The sequence below is a fragment of the Cebus imitator genome, unplaced genomic scaffold, assembly GCF_001604975.1.
Source record: "Cebus imitator isolate Cc_AM_T3 unplaced genomic scaffold, Cebus_imitator-1.0 Scaffold35, whole genome shotgun sequence".
Taxonomy (NCBI): Eukaryota; Metazoa; Chordata; class Mammalia; order Primates; family Cebidae; genus Cebus; species Cebus imitator.
The window spans coordinates 4,892,604-4,903,772 of NW_016107350.1; the positions used below are offsets into that span (position 1 = coordinate 4,892,604).

An 11,169-nucleotide genomic window follows, 5' to 3' on the forward strand; every position below is an offset into this window, starting at 1 on the left:
TTCCTTCCTTCCTTCCTTCCTTCCTTCCTTCCTTCCTTCCTTCCTTCCTTCCTTCCTTCCTTCCTTTCTCCCTTCCTTCTTTCCTTCCTCCCCTTCCTCCCTTATTCCCTCCCTCCCCCATCTTTCTTTCTTTCTTTCTTTTTTTCTTCCTTTCTGTCCTCCTCTCTTCTCCTATCCTTTCCCTTCCTTTCTTCTTCTTTTTCCATCTCTTTACCTGTCCGTCTATCTATCTATTAGCTTTATCTCTCTGAAGAGCCCTAAAAAATACATGAGAGTTTACAGGTTCACAGATAGAGAAGAATTTTGTCTCAGGAAGAAATGCACTGCAAATCTTACTCATACATAATTTAGACAAGACTTTGGACTTTTACTTTACAGTTGAGTTTGGATTGAATTAATTTTGGGCATATTCAGGTCGAATGAATGTCTTTTGCATGTGGAAAGGACATGAATTCTGGGGAGCCAGAAGTAGAATGCAATGAACTAAATGTGTTCTGCCCAAATTCATATGTAGACACTTGAATCTCAATGTGATGGTATTTGGAAGTAGGGACTTTGGAAGGTAATTAGGTCATGAAAGTAAAACTCTCAGGAATAAGATTTGTGTCCTTAGAAAAAGATGTCAGTCAGCTAGCTTCCTCTCTTTCTAACTTGTGTGGACACAGTACGAAGACAATACTTCGAAACTAGAAAGTCCTCACCAAAAACCCAACCATGCTGGAACACTCATCTCAGACTTCCAGCCTCCAAAATGGTAAAAATTAAAAATGTTTGTTGTTTAAGTTATCTGTTCTATGGTAATTTGTTATAGCAACCTGAGCTAAGACAAAGACATATGTTTTATATGTCAACCTGAACTAAGACAAAGACGTATAGTTTTATAAAATATTAAAAGTACATATTATATTTGACTATTTAATTTTCTTTTTTTTCCCTGTTTATTGATTTTATTGCATTTTAGGTTTTGGGGTGCATGTGAAGAACATGCTCATATTAAAACCTTTTTACTAAAAAAAGGAAACTTTCTTTACAAAAGCCAGGAGTCCTAAAATTGAAATAATTTTATTTTAATTTGTATCTTTGCTAATTTCGCCATTAATAAATAAACTCATTCTCTGGAGAATTTTCCATTATGGGGCTTCATTTATACATTTATTCAACAAATATATATGGAATTTCTTCAACAGTTAATGTACATTAGTCTGTTTGATCAAAGTGAATGCAATAGGCACAGCCTTATTCAACTTTCAGTCCAGAGGGAGAGTTAGCCAGTAAAATGTGTGATAAAAAAGATATCCACTTTTTTAGTAATACTGAAATACACATAATTTTAATTAACATTTTAACATCTCTGAACTTAGTATTCATTGCCTTATTAATATCATATTTCTGTTGCTGTGGTCTGGGGTGCAGTCTTTTAGTAAAAGCAGTTGTTATTATCCACCTACATATATATTGGTTCAGGCTTGTTTATATATTATCAAAGCAGTGGAATTAGGTACTATTTTATTTGAAAAATTTCACAAATCTTAGGAAAAAGAAATCCCAGCTATAGCAGTGCCTTTCAATAAAATAAAAAGTAATAGTAATAAAATAAAGAAAATGGAATTTCCTTTCAACTTACAAATGAGAGAAAGAGCCACCTACTGGGCAAAGGATAAGTGAGAATGATTGAATGGGCTAGAATTTGTAAGAAGCAGAAGTGATAAGGCAGCGCTACTTGGTACAGACAGAGGTGACAACAATTAAAGAACACGCTGGTGAAAAAGTGTATCTGTGTGTTACTCCAGGTGTTATATCTGGAAAGCTACATCCATTGGAATTTCAGCACACAGGATATTTCAGGACTATTTGAAGAAGGAGTAAGAGAACAGAATCTTGATGACTTCTGCTATGATTCAGAAAATGCTAACAATAAAATTTGCAAAATGTGTGCCAATGGCTGACTTAAAAATTGGGAAATAAAGGCGAAACAATCTTTATATAAATTATTTCCTTCATTCCTGCACTTGCCAATCCCTTAACACATGAAGGACAATGTTGCATGGAAAACATGACCAGCAATGTCTGAATCAAAATACAACTTAGGAAATTTGAACTCTGAATTCAAGGTTTAGGTTAAGGTTAAAGTTAACCTTCACCATGTACTTTATGTATAATTACATTTTTACATGGATAAGAGTAATAAATGTTGAATAAGATTCGAAATATCCTTTTTAAAAGTCTAAAATAAAAGTTCTGGGTGATACAAATGCAATATATCATTATTTAGCAAAGTTATTGTTTTTCCAGCAGCATATACAATAACTCAGCGAGGTACAAGCTTAACGCAACATACGGTAGTTAAAATATGGCTAAAGGAAACTGGGGAAAGGATAATACTCTAAGATAGAGAATGCTTTACAAAGAATTATCAGGCACTTTTTTTTATGAAGTGGCATTTACTTTGAGAAATGAAGAATAAGAAGATTTTGCTTTGAAGTTATAGATTTGCCATAGAATTTGCCAAAGTGTAGTCAATTCTCAGGGAAAGGGGGACACTCTTCAAAACGTTGGAGTTCAGCAAGAAAGCCAATGAGCATGATCACTCCAAACTAAACGCAAGTGAAGACTGTGGAAGGCAGAGGAAAATCTGGAATAAGGGGAAAACGTTTGGCATGTGAGAGTAACTCAAGACCATTTGCCCAGACTGTAATAAAGATGGAGAGAGCGATACTGAGATGAAGCACAAAGATAAATGGGACAAGAACAGCCATTGACCTTACTAGCCTAATGTAAAGAGCCAATACTTTATTCCAAGTTTAATATAAATATGTTTTAATTGAAGTATTCTAGCTACTCTGTGGAGAATTGATTGGAAGGAACAAGAGAGATACCTAGAAATGAGTTAGGAGGCTATTGCAATAAGCCACAGAAGAGATCGACCAAGGTGAAGAGAGAGGAGATCAGAAAAAACTGGATAGATTATAAATGAAAAAGTAAAACAGAATAAAGACTAATGCTTGAATATAATGGCTGAAGTAGGAAAGAATAAGTAAATAATGGCTCAATTTTTTTTTTTTTGCCTGAATATCTGGAAGAATTCAGGCACTATTTTTTTTTATATGGACTATTTTCAAGGAGAAAAAGATTTGGGGAGAGAAATAACCATTTCTACTTGGTATATGCTTACAATGCATGAAAGACATTCACATGAAGATGTCAAGTAGAAATTTAGATATATGGGACTGGTACTCAGATGAAAAGTCTAGGCTAAAGAGGTAAAAGAAGAAAGCATCAGCACAATGTGTTGGCTAAAGCAACAGACTTTATTTTACCTAAGGAGATAGTAGAAAAAGATTTAAAAAAAAAAAGATCTGAGGGATGCCAATGAAACATGGAAATGTGGGAAAAGGTCTGGCAAAGTAAGGTGAACAAAACCTGTAAAAAACTAAAGATGTTCATTTCAGGAAACCCAAGATTATTGCAAGAGAAAGAAAAAATGGTTGAATATATCAATTGCTATTGAATAATTTAATAAGATGCAGTAAGAGTAATTTCCAATTAATTTGACGATAAAATTGATATAGTTTGGCTCCTTGTTCCCACTCAAATCTCACATCAAACTGTAATCCCCATGTATTGAGGAAGAACCTTTTGGGAGATTATTGAATCACTGGGAAGATTTCCACCATGATGTTCTTATGATAGTGAGAGAGTTCTCATGAGATCTGATGGTTTAAAAGTGGCAATTTCCCCTGAATTATCTTTCCCTTCTGCTACCCTGCGAAGAAGATGCTTTCTTCCCCTTCACTTTTCACCATGATTGTAAATTTTCTGAGGCCTCCTCAGCCACATGGAACTGTGAATCAATTAAACATCTTTTTAAAATAAATTACTCAGTCTCAGGAAGTATCTTTATAGTAGTGTGAGAATGGACAAATACATAGAATTGGTACCTTCAGAGTTGGGTACGGTGATTAAGATAACCTGAAAATGTGAAAGCAACTTTGGAACTGGGTAATAGGCAGGGATTTGAATAGTTTTGAGGGCTCAGAAGAAGACAGGGAGATGTGGGAAAATTTGAAACTTCCTAGAGAGTTGTTGAATGGTTTTGACCAAAATGCTGACAGTGACATGGACAATGAAGTCTAGGCTGAGGTGGTCTCAGATGAGGATGAAGAACTTAATGAAAACTGGAGAAAGGTCACTCTTGCTATGCTTTAACAAAGAAACTGGCAGCATTTTGCCCTTGCCCTGGAGACCTATGGAATTTTGAACTTGAGAGAGATGATTTAAGATATCTGGCAGAAGAAATTTATAAGCAGCAAAATGTTCAAGATATGACCTGGCTTAAGCAGAGCATAAAGGTTTTGAAAATGCAAAGCCTTACTATGTGGTAGAAAATAAAAACCAATTTTTCTGGGGAAGAATTCAAGCCAGCTGCAAAAATTTGCCTAAATAATGAGAAGCCAAATGTTAATAGCCAAAACAATGTGGAAAATGTCTTTAGGGCATGTCAGAGATCTTCACAGGCCCAGAGGCCTAGTAGGGAAAAATGGTTTCATGGACCAGGCCCATGACTCTGTGGCTCTGTGCAGCCCTGTGACATGGCACCTTGCATCCCAGCCACTCCAGCTCCAGTCATGGCTAAAAGGGGCTAAGAGTACAGCTCAGACTATTCCTTCAGAGGCTGCAAGCTCCAAACATTGGTGACACCCACGTAGTGTTGAGCCTGCAGGTGTGCAGAAGACAAGAGTTGATATTTGAGAACCTCCATCTAGATTTCAGAGGATGTGTGAGAATGCATGGATGTTCAGGCAGAAGTCTGCTGCCTGGGCAGAGCCCCCATAGAGAACCTCTGCTAGGGCAGTGCAAAAATGTGGGGTTGTAGTCCCTACATGGAGTCTCCACTGGGGCACTGCCTACTGGAGCTGCAAGAAGAAGGCTACCATCCTCCAGCACTCAGAATGGTAGATCCACCAGCAGCTTGTACTCTGCACCTGGAAAAGCTGCAGGTACTCAAAGCCAGCCATGAAAGCAGCCACAGGAGCTGAACCTTGCAAAGCCACAGGGGTGGAGCTGTCCAAGGCCATCAGAGCTCACCCTTTGCATCAGCATGCCCTGGACTTGAGACATGGAGTCAAAGGAGATTTTGGAGCTTTAATATTTAATGACTGCCCTGCCATTTGGACTTGCATGGAGCTTGTGGCCTCTTTGCTTGGGCTAATTTCTCCCATTTGGAATGGAAACATTAACCCAATGCCTGTACCCCCACTGTGTCTTGGAAGCAATTAACTTGACTATAATTTTACAGGATTGAAGGCTGAAGGGACTTGCCTTGGCTCAGATGACACTTTGGATTTGGACTTTTGAGTTAATGCTGGAATAAGTTAAGACTTTGGGGGACTGTGGGGAAGGCATACTTGTTTTTGACATGAGATTTAGGAGGGACCAGGGATGAAGGTGAAATGATATGATTTGGTTCTGTTTCCTCAACCAAATCTCATCTCTAATTGTAATCCCCATGTGTTGAGGGAGAAACCTTTTGGTATGTTATTGAATCACAGCGGCTGTTTCCACCATGATGCTCTTGTGATAGTAAGAGAGTTCTCATGAGATCTGATGGTTTAAAAGTGTCAGTTTCCCCTATGTTCTCTTTCTCTCCTGTGACTCTTTGAAAAAGGTGCTTCCTTCCCCTTCACCTTCCACCATGGCTATAAGTTTCCTGAGGCCTCCCCAGTCATGTGGAACTGTGAGTCAATTAAACATCTTTTCTTTATAAATTACTCAGTCTCAGATAATAGCTTTAAAGCAGTGTGAGAACTAATACAAAGTTATTGAAAAAAATATATAGCAGAATTTAAATCAAACTAGCTGGACAGATAAGTTAATGGCAGATTGAGAAGTTAAGATAGGATAGTGTGGGTAGAAATTATCTCAAATAAGGTCAACAAAGGCAACCTGAAGAATGAGGTCTAAGATGGAAATCAATTCAGTGTCAAGACGGAGAATTATATTCATTATGATTATTACTATTTTATTACAGTATTTTAATGGAAATATCCTACCATAAGGATATAACCTTAGATGAGAAGGGAAGACAAGAAATAGTAGAGAGAACTCAATTGAATATGAGATAGCAAGAAGCAAAGCAACTGAGAAAGTAAGAAAAAACTGAGTATAAGAACAAAGGTTGCTTTTAGGCCATGGAGACACTGTGGTGTGAGGGGAGAGTGCTCCTCACAGACCTCCAACTTCAAAACCCGTAATTGAATAAGTTCCCCCGCTGCTGAGTAGCGATACCCAACGCTGCATTTGGACCAAGGCTATCTTTTTTTATAGGCTCTTCCTAGCCACTGACTGAGTATAGAAACAATGTGAATTCAGACTCATTCCTGACAGGTGTGGAATTGCTTAGGCTGTGGACTTTGGCATGATGACTCCTCGGTGTTTTGCATGTTTGTTTCATTATACTTTAAGTTTTGGGGTACATGTGCAGACCTTGCAGGATTATTACATAGGTATATACATGCCACAGTGGTTTGCTGCCTCCATCCCCCCGTCACCTCCTCGGTGTTTTGGTTTGTTTTTTCAAACCTTCCTTAGATCTAAAGTCCTGGAGATGTCACCTGGCTTTCCTTCATTTTGGGTTAGAACTGCATTGGTGTTAAACATTTTCCCCATTATCATACATTTCTCTTCTCAGTTCCTCTCACACAACTGGTTTCAGGTTCATTTGATAAAATCTATAGGCTAACTCTAATAAAAGTTCTGTCTTCTGCTTCACAGGCTGTGGACTGAAGCAGCACTGAGAGTGTTCTGAAAACATAAGCACTGAAATTGGATTTGAAATGTAGCTTCTGCACCTATGTATTCTGCTGTGGACACAGCACCAAATAGAGGCCCTGGACTTGACAAATTATGCTTGTCCTGAAGGAGGGCACATTGTTCTTTCAGGATGTTGCCTTTCAACGGGTATTTCAGCTCTGCCTTTAGACGGCTTTTCAAGCATTTGATGAGGGCACTTGTGTCTGGATGTATGAGTCAGGGTTCTCTGAAGGGACAGAGCTAATAAGATAGATGTATGTATAAAGGAGAGTTTATTAAAGAATATTGACTCACACAATCACAAGGTGATGTCCTACAATAATTCATCTGCAAACTGAAAAGCAAGAAAGCCAGGGCAAGTCCTAAAATCTCAAAAGGAGGAAATCCAACAGTGCAGCCTTCAGTCTGTGGTCCAAGGTCTGAATCCCAAAACTGAAGAAATTGGAATGCAATGTTCAAAGGAGGGAAGCATTCAGCATGTGAGAAAGATGTAGGCCAAAAGACTAAACTTGTTTAGTATTTTCATCTTCTTCTGCTTGCTTTTAATCTGGCAGTGCTGGCAGCTGATTATATTGGGAAAGGCAGATCCACCCAGATTGAAGATGGGTCTGCCTTTCCACTGACTCAAATGCTCATCTCCTTTGGCAACACCTTCATAGACATACCCAGAAACAGTGCTTTGCATCCTTTAATCCAATTAAGTTGATGCTCAATATTAAACATCACGATGGATAACAAAGGCAAATTTTGAAAAAAAAAAAGAAGGAAAAATGTTTCAAAGGACATATACATAAAATTTTAAATTACATATTTTAATTATCAGCATAGATAATACAGGAATTCTTGTTACCTGTCATTGCAAAGAGCTGAATATATAAATAGCTTTAAATGTTTTGAGACATTACTGTTATTATCAGAAACTAAGATATTTAGGGTGTCCTCAATCATTGCAAGGGAGTATATCAAAAGATGCATATTTAAGCAGTGGTGATGGTTGTGGGAGCAGAATAATTGTGAAAGGTATTAAACATAAGTAAAGATTATGTCTAAAGCCAAATATGACCATTCTCTGGTTATTCCAGAGGCTCTGGAGAACGTTTTGCAATTAACTATCCATCTTTTCACCAATGCTTCTCACTGCAGATCCTCACTCATTGGTGAGGTGGAAGTGAAGGAATGACCAATCCACCATGTCTTCGCAAATTGAAGAATAGATTCTCTCCCTTCATTTATCAGAGTAATAGTAGGAGACAAGATGATATGGTTTGGCTGTGCCATATCCCCAAATATCATCTTGAATTGTGGTTCTCATAATCCCCACATGTTGCGGGAAGGAACTGGTGTGAGGTAATTCAGTCATGGGGACAGTTACCCCAATGCTGTTCCTGTGACAGCGAGTGAGTGCTCATGAGTTCTGATGGTTTTATAAGATGATTTTTCTTCTTTTACTCCATACTTCTTGATACTGCCATGTAAAGAAAGACAAGTTTGCTTCCCCTTCCACCATGATTGTAAGTTTCCTGAGGCCTCCCAGCCATACTGAACTGTGAGTCAATTAAACCTTTCTCCTTTATAAATTACCTCGTCTTGAGTATGTCTTTATTAGCAGTGTGAGAATGGGCTAATACACGAGATGAAGTTAGGACATATACAAGCCAACTAATATCTGAAACAATCAGTGTCCGATATTCCAGAATAGCTGGAAGAACTACCAAATGTGTGGGAAGGGGAGAGGTGAAAGAGAGGGCAAACATTTTAGCATGCTTCCCAAGCAATGCTGTTACAACCTCACTCCTCATCTCTGGATAATTTAGAACATTGTTAGTAGTTTGCTTTATAACAGGTAACAATTTTTCTTACCAGTAGCCGTCATTGTTATTGTTGACATGAACAGTATTCAAATATTACAATAAAATGGGCTCATAGAACATTTGACCCAGCTGTATCTACTGTCTCTCCTTATAGGGGAAATAATTATATTATGCATTTCATATTTCTATTATACGAACAGATATACTAAGCTGGTGCTGCCTAGCTAAAATGTTTGTAGAATGATCAAGGTAACCCTTCCTTAATAGACACAGAATTGTTCCTTTGGCTATAGTCATAGCTGCTTGTCACACATTGATAAGATCTGATTCACTGGTTAAGACTGAAATAACCATAAAATTGCGAAGTCAATTCAATTAATTTAACAATCCTAATGACTAAATCAGATTGCATTAATGGACGTAGGTTGGGAATGTTCTAAGTCAGAGCTGTTGGCTATTACTTTTGTTTAGAGATGGAAATTAATCAGTTGTGGAAGATCCTCATAGAAACAGGCCTATTGAGCTAGTTGGAGGTAAATCTGGCACTCTACAAAGTTAAATGAGGCTTTTCTCTGATTTAGGAAGTTGAATAGTGGTGTGAGAACAATCCAGGTTTTCAGAAATTGAAATGTTTTACTATTTTTATGGGTATTAGGAAACAATTCATAAAAATTTGGTTATGTAAAAAGATTCTCAAAGTGTCTATTTTCTGGAAATAACATAGTAATACAGATTTTTTTTCCTGCTGTTTTCAATCAGCTGCTCTCAGTATCATAATAAAAATCAATGAGTAACGATAATGATTTATACAAATAAAACCCCTCAGATTGTGACCATTAAATATTGACTTGTCAAACTACAGCCCATGCTACCATTGGTGACAATGGGTGATTGACTAAGTAAAACTCAATTAAGCAAAACTTAATTGGAAATGTGTATTTTTAAATTATATTTTACCAATATTTTGAATGGATAATGATAAAGCTTTCTGACCTAACCAGAATTAAACTATAACATCTGTGATATCTCAGTCCCAACCCATGTCGAATGAGCCCAGCACTTAGAACATCTGTTCTGCAATAAAAGAAGGCTAATTACTGCAATCTCAATGACAGTCAGTAGAAATTGTCAGATTCCAAGAGAGAAAGAAAAAGCAAGTTGGAAGAATTTAGCATTCCCTACAGTAAAAAGCCTTTTTCTCTAAGATAAAAAAATAATTTTAGAGTGAACCGTTTTATAATTTTCAGGTGTTCAAGCATGCTTGGAAGATTTATGCTCTTAATAAATACTTGCATAAATGAATAGATAAATATATAAACTGACATAGTTTGTGGATTCCTCAAAGTAGACTCAGAAGGCTGGGTCAGAGCTGGGTCACAACCACTTCTGGAAATCTTATTCATGCTTTTCAAAGGAAATAAAATGTACATTAAGAAAATATTGTCAAGGCATTCCTGATTCTGACATTCCCATGCTCATGCATGTATGATTAAAACATCTTTTTTAGAATGCAGGTTTTATTTGTGTGTGTGTGTGTGTGTGTGTGTGTGTGTGTGTGTGTGGTCATGTGTTAGGAAACAAGAAAAAAGTGACAAGCATAAAGGAGCATAATATCTATAACTAAAATTAATTATATTACAGTGCATGGCCCCTTGATTCTGAACTTCCTATCACCGTTCTGTATACATCATGCTGTTTATTTCCTCCAGGTTTTCCTTTAAAGTTTTCCTGTGTGATTATCTGCCATTTTCAATTTTTATTATCACTCATCAGTTTCTGCAAAAAGAATGCCCCCCAACCTTTTCTCTGTAAAACTAATTGTAGTCATTCACATCTTTTATCCCATGTATATATGACTAAAATTTACACTTGCCATTCTTTATTGTAATGAAATGTAATAATGACTTCCCTCCCACCCAGTTGACTGCAATCTTTTCTTAGCAGAAACTGTTCTACTGTATTTTGTACACCTGGCACCTAGGAGAAAACTGTGCACTCAACATGTTGACTACATGGATAAATTCAATTCAAAGAACCCCTGGTGTGTTGAAAAGAGTATACGAGCTTTGGTGTTAGATTATTCTGGATGAAAACGTCAACCTTATTGGTTAACAGTTCTGTGGCATTAAGTAAGGAAGGTAATATTTCTCTGTCACAAGTATTTACGCAGTTGGAAAACTGGGCTAATGTTGAACATAACTGTAAGATTGTTTCTCTCTCTTTTTTTTTTTTTTTTTTTGAGACGCGCTCTGTCACCCAGGCTGGAGTGCAATGGCGCGCTCTTGGTTCACTGCAACCTCCGCCTCCCAGGTTCAAGTGATTATCCTGCCTCAGCCTCCCAAGTAGCTGGGATTACAGGCACCTGCCACCAAGCCAGGCTAATTTTTTGTATTTTTAAGTAAAGGCGTGGTTTCACCATGTTGGCCAGGCTGGTCTCGAACCCCTGACTTTGTGGTCCACCCACCTAATCCTCCCAAAGTTCTGGGATTACAGGTGTGAGCCACCGTACCTGGCTGATATTGTTTCTTATAATAATAATCATTTTAAT

General features: G+C 37.5%; 1 pseudogene; it reads right to left on the reverse strand.

The window, feature by feature from the left end:
• Positions 1-6,666, reverse strand: part of LOC108301496 — a 9,583-nt pseudogene extending 2,917 nt beyond the window's left edge.
• Between the last annotated feature and the right edge of the window lie 4,503 nt (positions 6,667-11,169).